General features: G+C 38.0%; 1 long non-coding RNA gene across 2 annotated transcripts; it reads right to left on the bottom strand.

The window, feature by feature from the left end:
• Positions 1 to 7,524: 7,524 nt before the first annotated feature.
• Positions 7,525 to 17,464, bottom strand: LOC122314372. Of its 2 annotated transcripts, none has more exons than XR_006243694.1 (3): positions 17,441 to 17,464; positions 9,305 to 9,454; positions 7,525 to 7,666 (listed from the first exon to the last, which is right to left on the bottom strand). It is a non-coding gene; the product is annotated as an uncharacterized LOC122314372 (long non-coding RNA). The 2 variants fall into 2 exon arrangements; XR_006243693.1 differs by lacking the exon at positions 17,441 to 17,464 and adding an exon at positions 9,715 to 9,843.
• Positions 17,465 to 17,813: the final 349 nt, after the last annotated feature.

Genomic DNA, 17,813 nt, shown 5'->3' with positions numbered 1-17,813 from the left:
TATAGTTTAGAGGAAAATTATGTTGTAAGATTAGTAATAGATCGATTTTCCTCCTAATTGGATTGGAAAGAATCTCCCAACCTAGCTTTATACAAACATACAAATTATATAATTAATAAAAATATATATCATAGATCAATCAACCATCCTCACTTGACACTTACTTTGTCAAACCATTTATCCCAAAGATATATGGGAATTTAATCATTTAATTTATACCTTCATGACATGCGAGCCATGCAACTCTTTTTATAAGTAGATCACCTAATAGAAAATACTCGATTAAATGAGGATGATAATTCAAACAGTTCCGCTGCTAAGCGGTCGGTCTGATTTTCCATGAATAACAGCCCTCCAATTAGAAGTTGCCACCTCAGCAAAATCACTAAACTCACACTACACTCATGCGCATGGGATAGCAATGCTTGAGAGACTGATTTCTCTTTGGAATAACTTGTGCCTCCAGACAACTTCCAGTTCCAGAACCAATGCCAAACAGACCTCCACCACCAACATCCACCGCCACCAGTTCACCACCACCAGTCCGCCGGGTATCCGTTGCCCTCCTTGGCCGATTTCGCAAAGGCCGATTTCTCCCAATTTTAGCCCACGAGTTAAGTCGCCCACCACGCAAACGCAGTTCCACTGCCACTGGTCCATTGCCCACCACAGTTCAACAATAACTAATTGCGGTTATGTAGTGACTAGTATAAGAAAACTCACATAAAAAGCTTATCCCTTTTATCTTCTACTTCCACAAATCTCTCCGTAACTAGTGAATATAGGAGGAAGAATCTGAGTCGGGAAGAGCACGATCTCACTCACTAGTTTTAGTCGTTTGAGAAATTTACAACCGTAAAAGAACGAGTTTTGGAGAATAAATTTAAAAAATAGTGCTCAAGGACCAGCTTGAGAGTACTACTTGGTAGGGTCAGAGTTCATATTATTTGTCGTATAATTAAGGTAATTAAGGATATTCTTTCTTTTAACTTCTGGGTATACCTAAAGATTGGAAAATATGTTATTAGTAGTGGAGAATCAAAGATGATTGCTGCTTTAGTTCCGAATTCATAATTCTTGTCTGTGAATTCGTGGGTTTTGAATAATTGTAGATTTTTTGTTAGTATTTTTTAGTTTTGGGTGTAATTGACTGTTCCCTTGGATTAGGTGATTGATTCAATTTGGGTTTTCGAGTGCTTTTTGAGGAATCTAGTTTGGATACTATGAAAATTGAGCAGTATGTAATTGGTTTCCTGGTTTTTGTTGCCTTCCTTTCCAAAACGTTTCCTAAAACATATCTAATTGATGTGCTAGGCTCACTTGCGGATTTTTTTTTCCTCGCCAAAGAGCTGCAGATGTATGATTTATGAAAAGGGTCATGAAAACATTGAAAATGAGTTTTGAATTTTACTTGTCAAAAAATAAAAGAGATAGGATTTATGAAATTCTTTTCTTAACTTGCCTGTGAAAATCAAAAGGGTTTTATCTGAGGAATAACTCCAAAAAGATGGAGAAAACTGAGTATTGGTGCTAGAGATAGCTGGGAAGCTTTAAGAAATTTTCTGATTTAAGGTGCCACATTTACTTTGAATTTGGATACAGACCAGTTGACTATGTACCTTATTGAGAGCTGCGATGGGGAAGTGGCTGCGAGCTGCAAAGGGGAAGTGGCTGCGAGCTGCGACAGGGAAAGGGGCTGTGTCGCAAATGGGGGGATGCAAAGAGGAGGGTCCATCTCAGTGTGATTTTACAAGGAAATGATTTTCCATGTGATGCTGGTTCACACGAATTGTTGTGGAGACTCTAGGTGTCAGTCAATAATTCGCTGGCTGTTATTTGAGGATCCTTGGACGGACCGGCCCGTAGGATTTCTCTCAAATTTATAAGGACCTCTAAACATATATGTTAAACCACCACTTTCTTAAAAACGTTTGAGCTGATACGGTCAGCACTTAATTAAATATATACACACACATAATTATGGAAATAATAAGAGCCCTACTTTAAAAAAGGGAAAAAGATGATTATCAGCACCAACCTGCAAATTTCATATGAAGTATAAAAACAGAAGTAGGCCATAGATTGAGATTAAAACTGTGAACCAGTTTTCCCAATAATCAGAACTTGTTTCAAGGTTTTGACCAAATGAACTGCCAGATTTGGAATGGTCATGCATGAATTATAAATATCAGAAAATATTAATATATATAAAATGCTCAAAATAAACAAGCAAAATCTAAAGTGATCTAAAATATATAATAAGCCCACGATACCTGCATACATGGAACACATAATGATAAACAACGAACCATCATCTAAACAACAAAAAGCCGTATATTTATGTACATGCATGACTGCATGCATGGATATTTGAGATAAGAGATGTGCATGGGTGAAAACATTTTTCTTTCATAATTTAACATTCTATAGGAAATAAACTGATTCTCGATTTGTTTGTTTGTTTGTTTTTTTATCTATTTGCCTCCAAATTTGTTTGACTTTATTCTCTTTCTTTTGTGAGATATGTTTGTAACTCATGCAATATTTCTATAATAATAATAATAGTAATAACAAAAATTATATTAATTTTATGATAATTAACAATTATAATATAATAATATTCTCTTATTTCTTTCAATCTTTTCTTCAGATAGTAAAATAATCCAAATAAATTTGATATGACGTTGTTGTATGTAAAGGACATGTCCCACCACGGAACGTAATCACTTACCTGCAAGTTAAGAGGTGACAGCATTATACACCTGCAACCTTTCCAATGCTTAAGTCTGTAAAGAGTAGTGTATATTAACTCAAGTATCTCCTCATAAGTGTTTTAGAGTTACCTGGGTACCCATATATATATATAGGTGTAGGAAAGTATCGGACCATCATCATCATTGGATTACTTTCATATGATACTTAGTTGATCATCTTACTCCTAAATAATAGGAATAATCTGCTCCCCACATTAGTGCTTATCCACTTCATTAGATACTAGAATATCAAGCCCGCATGGGCCTTTAGCCTCTAGTTTTGGCCATGCCTATCACTATAATTCATAGTTGGGCCAAGGCACCAAATGGACCCTCCAATTGCCCCGTTAATTCTCTTCACTCGTAGGTGTGGGGAATTCTCTATTTCAGTGAATCTAGCCTTACTACTGGGTTGACTTGTCCCTAAGATGTAAATTTACCTTTCGTGCCGTAAGTGACTCAGATTGGATTTTTCACGCTTTCTAATTACCCTCTGTTCCTCATGCTGAAATTGATGGGCCATCTTGCTTGCCAAATTGATGGGCCACCCCACTAGCCCATTAGGCATTTTATCCTGCCATTTCCAACTTTCAAGAATCAAGAAGAGAAGGTTTGATTGCTCCTGACGTTGTGGCAGTTACTGGGTAACGTGCAACTGTTCCCATCCTGTTGCGTCTTGTTGTCAGGTTATGATGCTACAACAGATGTCCCCTCATATTCCTTACTCGGTTTGCATACTACAGCCTTCCCCATCTTTCTTTTCATTTACTTCCTCTTTCTAGCTTCCTCTTTCTTACTGCTTCTCTCTCTTACGATTTCTTGTAGTTTCTTGTTTTCCCTTGCAGTTTTTTGCAACTTCTTCATTTTTCATCCCGTTCTTCATTTCAATTTTTCATGGTTGAACACAGTATTTCTGCCTATCTTACTAACCTACAATCTTCCCATGTACTAGACGTCCCAATCTACGAGGGGTTTGGGTGGCGTTCTTCTCTCAAGTCTCAGGACCTAAAGAATTTGCAGGAAGACTAGCACATTCCAGACACGGCACTCTTGGAGATTCCCTCTCGAGGATGTATAGACGAAGAGGGTTTTAGCAGTAAGGTTGCCCTAACTGTTTCCTTACTAACTCATGGGTTGAGGTTTCCTTTTTGTCGCCCCTTTCACGATATTCTGGATCTCCTCCACCTTGCTTCTGCCCAACTTCATCCCTTTGCATTGAGGCCTTTCTTTGTGCATGTATTGTGTTTCGTTTGGCCCTAGAGCCCCTTGGTGAAGAGTACCCCGACCTTACTGCTCTGAAATTTTTGGCCTTTTACCACTTACGCCCAGCCGCTAAGGGCAACACTTTGAGTTTCTAGAAGAAAGACAAAGGACAGACGCTGGCCCGATTTGAGTCCCACCATTCAAATGCCAAAAATTGGATAGGGAAATTTTTCTTTATTTCTAATATGGGTTAGGATTTTCCAGTTTCTGAGACTTCCCAGTGCGATTTCTCCATTAGGGCTAATTGGGGGAAAATCCATGAAGAAAATGGTTTGCTAGCAGGGATGGAACCCCTATCAGTCCATGAATTGGCCTGAACAGAAACGGTTCACCTTTAGGCAGAGGGCCATCTAGATGAACTTTGGACTAAATACTTGTTAACTCCGATCCATATAGATCATTTTTTTATGACACCCAATCGGTTCCATGTCAAGGGATGCCTGTTTTTAACCAAGGCTGTGATGCCGCCCTCTCCGTCAAGGGACCTTGGTTTGAGGGTTCTGGACTCTCCTCTCGCCATTACCTTCAGAGTTAGGGGGAAAGCTCGACAGACGATTTCTTCAAGGAAGCCGTGGAGCTTGATGTGAACCTTGAAATTATCCAAATGGTCCACTGGGTCCTTAGACCAGTCGTACATCTCTAATTGCGATACTTTAAATTTTGGTGGGAGAGGCATGGTCATAACCTTTTCACTATATGACATATCAATCTGGTTCAGTAAGTACTCTACTGAGGAAGATCCTTCCATCTTCTTTGCCCTCTCTTCATGTTTTCCAGCGAGACTTCATAACTTGTCGTGCATCTTCTTTTTCTCTACATCCTCCTAGGTTAGTCCCCCATTGTAATGTGCCTCCCTCTTACCCTATTCATTGTGGGTGGGCACAACTGTGTCGTTGAGCTCCAAGTTCCATCGCTTTCAGTCTTCATTCTCTTTTCTTAGATTATCCATGGCATCTAATGCCAACTTCAACTTTTCTTCTGTTGCCGCTAGTCTTGCTTCCATGGCCGTAGGTAGTATTTCTGATTCACGGTTGTTAGAGAACAAGTCATGGTCAGCATGTGAGAATCACGTTGGCGTTTGATGATAAACTGAAATAAAAGAAAACAAGATCTTATAGACGACGCCACTGTAAAGGACGTGTCCCACCACTGAACGTAATCACTTACTTGCAAGTCAAGGGTGACACCTACAACCACTCTAATGTTTAAGTCAGTAAATAGTAGTGTATATTAACTCAAGTATCTCCTTAGAAGTGTTTTAGGGTTACCTGATACATATATATAGGTATAGGACAATATCAGATCATAATCATCCCTGGATTACTTTCATATGATACTTAACCATTCATCTTACTCCTAAATAATAAGAATCATCTACTCGCCACATTAGTGCTTATCCGCTCTATTAGACAACGGAATATCAAGCCTTCATAGGCCTTTAGCCTCTAGTTAGGGCTATGCCTATCATTATAATTCATAGTTAAATCGAGGTATCAAATGGACCCTCTACTGTAGATCAATGACAACCAATTAAGAAGAAAACAGACGTTGGCCCTGTTCTTGCCGATCAACATGAATGAATAGACTAAGCACAAGAAAGTATGGCAATGGAAATTACCGACTAGCTAGCTAGGAATTTTAAGAATAACAATTAATGTCTTTGACTCTTTGTACCTTCAAATTATTATATTTAATTTGCTGAAATTAATATTGTGGTATATATCTGAATTAATACTTTGACAACTTGGACATTTATACTACAATTTTTAAATCAAAATATCACTTTCATTCGATTTCAAATTGAAATAAGTAAAGAAAAAATATGCATATGCCACATGCGCATGCAGGTTCTTGATCAGATGAGAAATATCATAAAAACAAAATTTGAAATATCTTGAAAAAAAAAAGTGTAACATGCACGAACCTCAAGTTTCGAAGGCCCCACCAAAAACAATACATGGTCTTTCGGAGAAAATCCATGGGCACCAGTATACCAGATTGACGAGCTTCTTGGTAACTCCAAAATCAAAGAGAGTGGTATTTGGTTTTTCTAAAGAGCAATAATCATTTAAAAACGTGTGATTTCCAAAACCATCACCACAGTTAAGAAGCACTCTTGCTACATCCAATATCATTCTCGCAGGCCAACTGCCAGCACGTGGTCTCTCGTTCGATGGAGAAGAAGTACCAAAGAGCACCCAGTACCTGATCACAGACATATACCAATATTTCATCGATCTCTTAGTTACTGATTAGTGTAATTGATTATAAAGCAGTAGACAATTATAGATAATGAGATGTGTACATATATGTGTATATATATACACACACACATGTATGGATCGCGCGGTATGGAGGAACTGATGATAATGATGACCTTACATGACTAGCAACCAGATACAGATAGAGATTCAATCCAGCTTTCATCACCATAATTAAACCTGTACTTCTTTTTGGTAGGATGGTAGTCTTGACTATTTTCCACAATCTATAGATATGGAAAATTCTAGGAAAATATTGGAAAAAAACAACTGCATTAAGGAATTTCCTTATAATCCGGAGTTTTGAACGGCTCATTTTAGAAATTCTCGGCACTAGCACCTGTTGTGTTCATAAAAATCAAAACTTAGGTATATAAGATCTAGTAGCTAACAATCGAAGTATTCAACCCAAGGATTATTAATGAAATAAGTTTTTCTTTCAACCTATTTACAATATTGATATGTATCACTTGGGCAGATACGAAGTTATAAGCACATTTTTTAATTTGATGAAGTTCCTCCAACTCAATTGGAAACAAAACTCTATTCATTACGATAATACAAGATATATATGCTTGCAGTTGCACTAGCCAGGCCGATGCTAACAAAAATATGAGTCCCCCAACTTGGGATGGGGTTGGCAGGGCCTAGTTAAAACATGCCCCTTTACATGCTGGCATTGGCGGCCCCAGTCTGCCCCCTCCTCTCCTTCAATTTTTATTTTTTATTTTTAGTTTATATTTTAAATTTGATCAGTTGTGAAAAGTTCAATTTTTTTGTACTTTGGATTTTCTAATATTTTTTTATTAGTTTTTGTCTTTTTAAATATATCTTTCATAAGTTTTTAGTTTTTATATTCAAATTTAAAATTGTATATCTAGTGTATATATATTTATATATTATTACTATTATTTTATTTATATTTTAATTTCTTTTATTTATATCAATAAAAATTATAAGTACAAATTGAAAGCAGAAAAATTTGTTACCTGGGCTACTGGAAGAATGCTGAGAGTGTTATTTATGCGGTTTACCCAATTGTAATAACCACTTGCAATTGGCCCAGCAAGAAAATCCCAACAAGCAACCAAATCCAGGAAGAATCTCACACAAATAGCAATGACTAGTAAGATGTTATCTATAGTAATGCATTTGGTAGCCTAGTTGATCACGGAAAGATACAGGAACAAAGGATCCACTGCTACTGCAACAACGCACACCACTAAAAGGATCACATTCCAATTGATCAACCTCGTTATTGAAGGAATTTTGACCATCAGATCATCTGGGTTGACCATCAACCTAGTTGCCATTTCTATTATTTTAATCTCCTGTTCTGAACCATTGATGCCGTCATTCTTGGGACCTTGCCTCTCAATATCCTCGTCCCTGATCTGCACAATATATATATATATACACACACACACCAAACAAAAATTAGAGTTAACAATTATTATATATACAGCATTTATACATACATATATATATATATATACTAGGTGGGAGTAATGTGTAAAGCACGTTTGTCTAATTTTATGAAATGATTATTTGTAAAAAATAATATATATTTTATAAAAATTATTGATGTCACTTAATAATTTAAGGCATATTGGAGAAAATAAAAAATTAGTTCAAAGTATCATATAATCCAATACATGTTTATAACATCTATAATTTTAACAAAAATGTATACAAAAAAATTAATAAAAGTCTAACACAAACGATAGTTCAAAATATGTGTCGTTTGATGTTTGTATTATAATTCATCAATTTATGCCATCCTGTAGACAATCAATAGAGACAACATTGAAATTCTTATTTTGCTGTTGGTTGAGTCGATCAGGAACAACATAAAGTTAAAACGTAATCTTTTTATAAAATTTGTGGTATAATATTTTCTATATATAGCATATATATAAATCATAAAATATATTTTAAAATTGTTGGCCGAATTTACTCTTTCTTGATTAGCTCAAGGATCACAGCCTTTGTCACGTGCCTATCATAGTAAGCCCACGTGTGGAATATGACTTAGCGGAAGCTACGTCCTACTACCATGGGAAAAAAAACACTTTGATTAAACACACTTATATTATATATTATATGAGATTTTTAAATTTGGAATACTCAATAATCTAAGTTAATGAAACGTATAATACAGGTATATTATACTTAGGGATTCACATTTTATGCACCTAATACACGTGTATATGTTAAGGAGAAAGAGAAAAATATAATAACTAATATTTAATTACTTATTATATAAACTATTAAGTATTATAATTATTGAGATTAATAAATCATATAACAACATTGAATGCTATCTCTCTCAACATTTATGTCTTCATTTTATGTGTCAAACCGTTAAAACAAACGGTGTTAACTTTAACGGAAAAACAAGAAAAACCGTTAAAACAAGATTTTTCGTTTCATACACACTTTTTATATATAGAAGATATAGTGAACATGACAAGTGCTATTCATTATTATTTTAATTACCATCAATAAGTACATCATCCTGTCCGATGTGTCATTAAAAGCGTAGAAAATTATTTACTATCTTTTATTATTTAGTAATCATTTGATGCCACATAAGATGATAAAATTGTATTTTCAAGACATTGTATAAATTCTAAACTCTACGTACAGAAAAGGTTTTTATTAAGAGATGGAGCTGAGCATTCTTATATTCTTATAAATTAAGAGTGATTTCAATCACGACACAAACTTGGCTAAATTAATAATCGGTGATATAAAATTAAATCTCGTCTGCCATGGAGTTTAGATTATTTAACAACTTCTTTAAAAAAAAATCTAAAAATTCAAAGAAGGATTGATCTATATTTAATCCATAAAATATGCTCATAATTAATTAAAATGGCGTATTAATGATGCCTTCAGATATATATATATATATATATATATATATATATATATATATAAAGAACCTATCGAAATACTTTTACAAAAACCAACACTTCACTTGGAAAATTATTTATTTGCTTCTAAAATCATTAAAGTACGTACTTGCGAAAACTGAAGCATCTCATTACCAAACTCCTCATCTTGGTTATAACTTATTTAAGCACAGTGAAAGTCATTTTCCAGATGAAGAAATTGAGCCCTGAAAAGTTGATCAACCCATAAGGAACTTCTTCAAACTCGCAATACCAAAACCTGAGAAGTACAAGTTCAAATTAAGCCATTTTTTTATGAAATCTACTAAGCCATTTTTTAGAAATAAAAAATAAAAAAGAGAAAGCTATACAGAACGAATTAAAGTGGAAGAGAGAGAGCAAAAATCAAAGTGGAACCGAAAGTCAAAAATTGAATCGAATAGTGACCAAGTTGAAGGACAAGCTAACACTTGGGAGGCTCTGGACTGGCAAAACAAAATGATGAAACCGAAATCATAAAACAAGGCAAAATAAACGCACCAAAGACTACTCCCCTTTCGAAGATTAGACCACCCGGTTGTACAGGCTAGAGGACTCCATGGGCGATCTGTGCAAGATGGAAGATTTTTCTACCTCTCCGAAGAGAGAGAGATATGGGGGCGACTGGGGCTTCTATGCCTATTTATAGTTTTGAAATGGTATTTATAATATTAGAATGTGTAAAGTTCACATATTTTTTTAAAAAAATTATATATATATATATATATATTTAGAATCTATGATTTGGATCACCGGAATCATCACTAATATGTACATTATAAATTTGTTGTGATTGATCAAAAAATAAATTTTATTAAAAATAATGCTAATTTAAATTTTAAGTATAAAAGAATTAGTATTGATACGCAGATTAGTACGTGACTTTAATTGTATGTAGCAAAATTCCAAATCTAATCTTTTTTATTTATTTATTTTTATTTTTGAAAGAGACAGAAATGGATTCCCCACATAGGTTCCTATTCACTGCCAACATACGTAAGTACTACCGCGTGACGGAAGCTGGATATCGTCCCTAAAACAACACTCGAATCTTATTATTAAAGTTAAGTTCAAACTAACTATATTTTATATTGTTGAATCAACCCAAGTATGAAGGGCTGCACATGCACCGTTTTCTCTCTTGGTTTATTAGGTACCGTTTGGTGCTTTGTTTTATTAGGCACCTCCCCTAATATCATGCAGCAGATTGCTGCACAAAGAGGTCTGCTCTCCTATAAATAGGAGAGCTTAATTGTGCAGAGTGTGGTTGTGACGCCCCCAAATCCCCACGCCCGAACACGGGGAAATTGAGACGTCCGGATGGTGACAACCCGGGTCACCATCCCATCGATGGGTGCCGAGTGTGTGCAAGGCAACAGATGTGTACAGAGAAACACGCAGCGGATAATGAAAGTCATAACTAAGTACCAGAATTTTTCTTAACGTAATATAAGCTGTTTAAAACGTACATAGATAAAATATTACAAAACACAAATACAGTTTTAACAAATAAAAAAAAGATAGCATCAGCAACCCGGCGGAGCCGCATCCTCGGGCTCAGCCTCCTCCTCATCGTCCTCTAACTCTGCACCAAAAGCTACGGAACCACGAATGGTACCGCAGGTAAGTAAAACCCAAATGCTACCAGATAAAAACACATAAAACTCAAACAATATGCATGAACCATGCCCAATGCCCAAAGCCCAAAAACACAAGTTTTCCACACACGCCAAAAACCCCTTTGGCCCAAAAACACATCCTTTCCGAAAACACGCCAAAAGTCACATTTGGCCGCCAAAAGTCCATTTGGCCCAATACCTCGCCAGAAGTCCATCCGGCCCAATATCTCGCCAGAAGTCCATCTGGCCCACGCCAAAAGTCCCATTTGGCCTCATAAACCATTTTCCAATTTTAACCGTATGCACCATGACCTCCCCTAGGGGTCATCCGCACACCCTGGCTCCAGTGTCACACCGTAGAGTACCACCACGCATGTGACACCTAACGAGGAGCTGTTCCGGTGGTCGTTGGAGGCCGGAAATGGGTGGGTTAGGACGGCAAGAAGTCGGTGATGAAGTGGTGAAGAAATGGTGGCCGGAGGTAGAGCGACGGCGGCGGATCGGAGCAAAATTCGTGCGCCCTTCTTGGAGCTTTTCCGGCCAAACGGCCGGCCGGTTGGGGGTGGGTTTTGGAGGGGTGGTGCACCGGAGGGAGAGGAAGAGAATGGGACAGGTGGGAGGCCGAACGGTGGCCGGACGGCGGCGGTAGGGGCTGGAGAAGGTGACACCGGCGTGAGGGAGAGGGAGGAGAGAGAGAGAGCACGGGGGGGTTCGGATCGGGGAGAGAGAAAGAAAGAAAGAAAAAAAAGAAAAAGAAGAAAAAGAAAAAGAAAGGAAAAAAGAAAAGAAGGGAAAAAGAAAAATGAAAAAGAGAAAAAAGGAAAAAGATGTGAAAAGAGATGAGGTCCAATCCTCACTCCGGGAAAACGAAACAAACCGCCGAAAAAGATTAAAACCACAAAACAACTTAAAGAAATAAAACACAACATCAAATAAATTAAATTAAATCAAAAACCAATTTTAAAACGTAAATAAATTAAAATAAAATAACTGATATATTAATTAAAATAAAAACAATTATTTCAGCGAAAATACACTCAAAAGCGGGTCATCACAGTGGTAGTGGGAGAGAAAGAAAAACAGAGAGAAAGAGGGACGTGAGAGAGATAGAAATTTGTAGAGTTTTTTGTAAATCTTGTACAAATTCTATAAAAAGAGACTCCAGTGGACGTAGGCAATTTGCTAAACCACTTAAATATTGTCTTGTGTGAATTTTGGACAGGCCGGAGGCATAACAATTGGTATCAGAGCTCTAGTTCAAGCTGTCTGAAAATTCAAGTTGGTCAAAATCAATTTTTGACAACTCCAGGGTGTTCCTCGCATTGAGGCGAATCCGTTGCTGCAAACGAAATAGAAAATGGAGGTCGGAAGAGCCTACACGCGCCCCTAGAAGATCGGCGCGTGCATCTGCTGCAACTCACACGCCCCCACACGCATCGGAGGTTGAAGACGACTTGACCACACGCGCCCACTCTCCCCCACGCACTCCAAAGGAGGAAGACGCGTGTCAGAGACGCTCCCCACGGGAATAATCAGGAAGAGATAGGAGCTCTAAACATGCCAGTAGCTCCGGGCGTCGGTCCACTATGTCAAATGCCAAGTTTGAAGTTGAAAAATTCGATGGAACAAGCAACTTCGACATGTGGCAGTGTGAAGTCATGGACGTTTTGATCCAACAAGAGTTGGATATTGTGTTGGGAGGAAAGCCAGATGATATGACTGATCAGGATTGGAAGAAGCTTAATACTCAAGCTTGTAGTACAATCCGATTATGCCTTACCAAAGAACAGAAGTATTTTGTCATGAGAGAGACAAATGTTAGGGTACTTTGGTAGAAATTAGAGGATAAGTTCATGAAGAAGAGCATTGAGAGCCGTTTGCACGAACATCTGAATAGTTACAACCAAATTCTTGCTGATTTGTTAAATTTGGATGTTGAAATCCAAGATGAAGATAAAGCTTTACTTTTATTAAATTCTTTGCCTGATACATCTGAGCATTTAATTACTACTCTATTGTATGGGAAGGAAAAGATTAGTTTTGAAGATATATCTAGTTCTTTAATTAGCAATGAGTACCGAAAAAAGGATAAGCAGGTACAACAAGATACATCAAGTGAAGCTCTAACAACAAGAGGGAGACCACAATCAAGGTATTCCAGAAAGAAGAATGGTTTTCAATCGAAAACCCGAGCCACACCACGTGGTTCATCAGTTGGCAGAAAACTCGCAAGAAATGAGTGTTCCTTTTGTCACAATAAAGGACACTGGAGGAAGGATTGTCCCAACCGAAAGGGACAACAGCAGAATCAACCCTCTACATCCAATGTTGTGGACAGAGATGATGATTCGAATTTTTCCTTGATAAGTTCATCATCCATTTGTCATTCCAATGAATGGATTATGGATTCTGGATGTACCTATCACATGTGTCCCAATCGGGACTGGTTTAGTGACTTCACAAAGATTGAGGGTGGAGCAGTACTTATGGGCAATGACAGTGCCTGTAAGACTCAGGGAATGGGTAGCATTCGGTTAAAGTTGTACGATGGCAACGTCAAGACTACAGAAGTTCGGCACGTTCTGGACTTGCGGAAGAATCTCATCTCACTGGGATCTTTGGATTCAAAGGGATTCAGAATCGCCATTGAAGACGGAACTCTCAAAGTACTAATGGGAGTTCAGGTGGCAATGAAGGGCTTGAGGCGAGGAAACTTGTACTTCTTGCAAGGAAGTACTGTTGATGGAAGAGCTTCCACAGGCTGTGAGAAACTAGATGAGACTGATGCCGACACCACCAGTCTTTGGCATATGCGTATAGGACACGCAGGAGAAAAAGTTTTGCAAACACTGGTGAAGCAATGCTTACTCAAAGGTGCCAAGACTGGTAAACTGTCTTTCTGTGAGTACTGTGTATTGGGGAAGCAGAGGCGGATCAAGTTTGGAACCGCAGTACACAATACACAGGGAATACTTGACTATGTGCACTCCGATGTTTGGGGACCTACCCAAAATGCATCTTTGGGAGGTAAGCATTGGTTTGTAACTTTTGTTGATGATTATTCTCGTCGTGTGTGGGTGTATACGATGAAGAATAAAGATGAAGTGCTGAAAATCTTCATTGATTGGAAGAAAATGGTTGAGACTCAGACCAACAGAAAGATCAAGCGGCTCAGATCTGATAATAGAGGTGAATACACTTCAGATCCCTTCATGGAAGTATGCCGGAGAGAGGGAATTGTCAGACACTTCACAGCACGAGGTACACTACAGCAGAACAGTGTGGCAGAATGAATGAATCGTACTTTATTAGAGAAAGTGCGATGTATATTGCTGAATGCTGGATTCAGTAAGAAATTTTAGGCTGAAGCTGTGACATATGTCTGCCACCTTATCAACCGACTACCCGCAGCTGCTAATGACGGGAAGACACCCACTGAAATGTGGAGAGGTACACATGCTACTGATTATAACTCTTTACACGTTTTCGGATGTCTTGCTTACTATCATGCTAAAGAAAGTAAGCTTGATCCTAGAGCCAAGAAAGCAAAATTCTTGGGCTTTAGTACCAGTGTAAAAGGGTATAGACTCTGGTGCACAGAGTCCAAAAAGATGATCATCAGTAGAGATGTAACATTCAACGAATCTGAGATGCTTAAGTCACATAAGCATAAAGATTCCAGTGAAGGCAGCCATGATTGAAACACTTGGTGATTTGCAAACGGTGGAGTTTTCCACTCGAAAGGATTCAGGAGAAACAAATGGAGAGCACGGACAAGATGAGGTTGATAGTCCAGTCACAATACCTCCAATACAACCTGAATCAATAGCAACCAATAGACCAAGACGAGAGAAATGTGTACCGATACGTTTTGCAGACTATGTGACATATGCATTACCAACTGAAGGGGGTGAGATCCCAACCACTTACAGAGAAGCCATACAGTCCAGTGAACAAGTTGAATGGACAAAGGCGATGAATGAAGAGATGTAGTCTCTTCACCAGAACCAGACTTGGGAGCTTGTGCCGCTTCCAAAAGGAAAGAAGATAATTGGCTGTAAGTGGATCTTCAATCAGAAAGATGATCAAGCTGCTAATAATTCCAGTGATCTTCATCAGTAGAGATGTAACATTCAACGAATCTGAGATGCTTAAGTCACATAAGCATAAAGATTCCAGTGAAGGTAACCATGATTGAAACACTTGGTGATTTGCAAAAGGTGGAGTTTTCCACTCGAAAGGATTCAGGAGAAACAAATGGAGAGCACGGACAAGATGAGGTTGATAGTCCAGTCACAATACCTCCAATACAACCTGAATCAATAGCAACCAACAGACCAAGACGAGAGAAATGTGTACCGATACATTTTGCAGACTATGTGACATATGCATTACCAACTGAAGGGGGTGAGATCCCAACCACTTACAGAGAAGCCATACAGTCCAGTGAACAAGTTGAATGGACAAAGGCGATGAATGAAGAGATGTAGTCTCTTCACCAGAACCAGACTTAGGAGCTTGTGCCGCTTCCAAAAGGAAAGAAGATAATTGGCTGTAAGTGGATCTTCAATCAGAAAGATGATCAAGCTGCTAAAAATGGAGTGCGATACAAAGCTAGGTTAGTAGCCAAGGGCTACACTCAGATAGAGGGAATTGACTACAGTGAAGTATTCTCTCCTGTTGTGAAGCATTCATCCATTCGGATATTGCTAGCTTTGGTTGCACAATCCGATCTTGAGTTAGCACAGCTTAATATAAAGACAGCTTTCTTACATGGTGATCTGGAAGAGGAGATTTATCTGTCTCAACCAGAAGGATTCAAAGAAGTTGGCAAAGAGAATTGGGTATGCAGTCTGAAGAAGTCTCTTTATGGCTTGAAGCAGTCACTTAGGCAATGGTATAAGCGGTTTGACCGCTTTATGATGGATCTGAAATACACTCGTTGCCAATATGATCATTGCGTATATTTCAGAAAACTTGCAAATGGATCTTTCATTTATTTGCTTTTATATGTAGATGATATGTTAATTCAATGTAAAAGCAAGAGAGAGATAGATCACTTAAAAACTCAGTTAAGTAATGAGTTTGAAATGAAAGATCTGAGAGAAGCACGAAGAATACTGGGGATAGAGATCAGCAAAGATAGGGTGAAAGGTACAGTTCACCTTACTCAGAAGTAGTATCTGAAGAGAATACTGCAACCATTCAACATCGACTAGAAGACGAAGCCGGTGAGTACTCCTATGGTCCCATATTTCAAGCTCAGTGCATTGCAGTCTCCTAAAACCGATGAAGAGCGGGACTACATGAGGAATGTCTCATATGCAAGTGTTGTTGGAAACTTAATGTATGCCATGGTGTGTACACGACCTGATATCTCTCAGGCCGTTAGCTTAGTTAGTCACTATATGCATAATCCTGGAAAGGTTCATTGGCATGCGGCTAAGTGGATTCTACGGTATATTACGGGGACCGTAGATGTTGGTTTAAAGTTCAAAAAGAGTGAAGATAGTCTAGTAACTGGATATGTTGACTCAGACGATGCAGGTGATCTTGACAAACGCAAATCGACAACTGGATATGTGTTCACTATGGCTGGAGGACCAGTTAGTTGGCGATCAATTTTGCAGTCGACAATTGCATTATTATTTACTGAGGTTGAATACATGGTTGTAACAGAAGTCATGAAAGAAGCCATTTGGTTACAGGGATTGGTAACAGATTTGGGCTTTAAGTAGCAAGAGGTTACCATTTACTGTGACAGTCAGAGTGCAATTCATTTGGCCAAGAATCAAGTATATCACTCTCGAACAAAACACATAGATGTCCGATTTCACTTTGTACGTGAAATATTAGAAGAAGATGACATCAAACTTCAGAAGATTGGCACTGAAGATAATCCAGCAGATATGTTGACGAAGGTCGTCACGGGAATCAAGTTCCAACACTGTTTGGACTTGATCAGTATTATACACTGCTGAGCACACTCGGGTGCATTGGAGCATATTCGACAGCAGATCGAAGTCTCTCATGTCAAAAAAAGAGGTGCATTCATTTGAAGAATGAATCAGTTTGCAAGCAGTCTAGTATGGCATACTTGGGTGAATGGGGTGATTGTTGAATCAACCCAAATATGAAGGGTTGCACATGCACTGTTTTCTCTCTTAGTTTATTAGGCACCGTTTGGTGCTTTGTTTTATTAGGCACCTCCCCTAATATCATGCAGCAGATTGTTGCACGTAGAGGTCTGCTCTCCTATAAATAGGAGAGCTTAATTGTGCAGAGTGTGGTAGTGGGAGAGAAAGAAAAACAAAGAGAAAGAGGGACGTGAGAGAGATAGAAATTTGTAGAGTTTTTTATAAATCTTGTACAAATTCTATAAAAGAGGCTCCAGTAGACGTAAGCAATTTGTTGAACCACTTAAATATTGTCTTGTGTGAATTTTTGGACAGGCCGGAGGCACAATATATATAACATAAAGTTAATATGTTCAAACGTAAAGTACTACAAATGCAGATATATAAACAAAATTAGAATATTAGGCTTCCCTACTCAAGAGTCTTTCCCATTAATTCATAAATATCCAACTAGATACACGTACACAACACCTTCGCATGCCGCAATTCTGCATTCACTACAACAAAAATAGGTTTTAATGACAGATGAAACTGTCACAAGAAATGCAAAAAACGTCACGAAATATATTTAGTGACGGTTTCTGACCGTCACAACAACTGTCACGTAATGTGCGTCACGGATTACATTTGGTGACAGTTTACTGTACAAGCGTCACTAAAAATATTTTTAGTGACGGTTGGAGATGTGCCGTTTGAAATAACGTTCGAACGTATGATTTTCTGTGACGGTTAGAATCCGTCACAGAATATAACGTTCGAACTTAAAATTATACGTTCGAACGTAAAAAGGAGGAGCTGACATCCGAACGAGAAAAGCTAACGTTAATTGATTATAGTTCGGACG

This window comes from Carya illinoinensis, chromosome 6 (genome assembly GCF_018687715.1).
Source record: "Carya illinoinensis cultivar Pawnee chromosome 6, C.illinoinensisPawnee_v1, whole genome shotgun sequence".
Classification (NCBI taxonomy): domain Eukaryota; kingdom Viridiplantae; phylum Streptophyta; class Magnoliopsida; order Fagales; family Juglandaceae; genus Carya; species Carya illinoinensis.
Note: the sequence above shows the minus strand (reverse complement) of the source record. Positions and strands in the feature narration are given on the sequence as shown.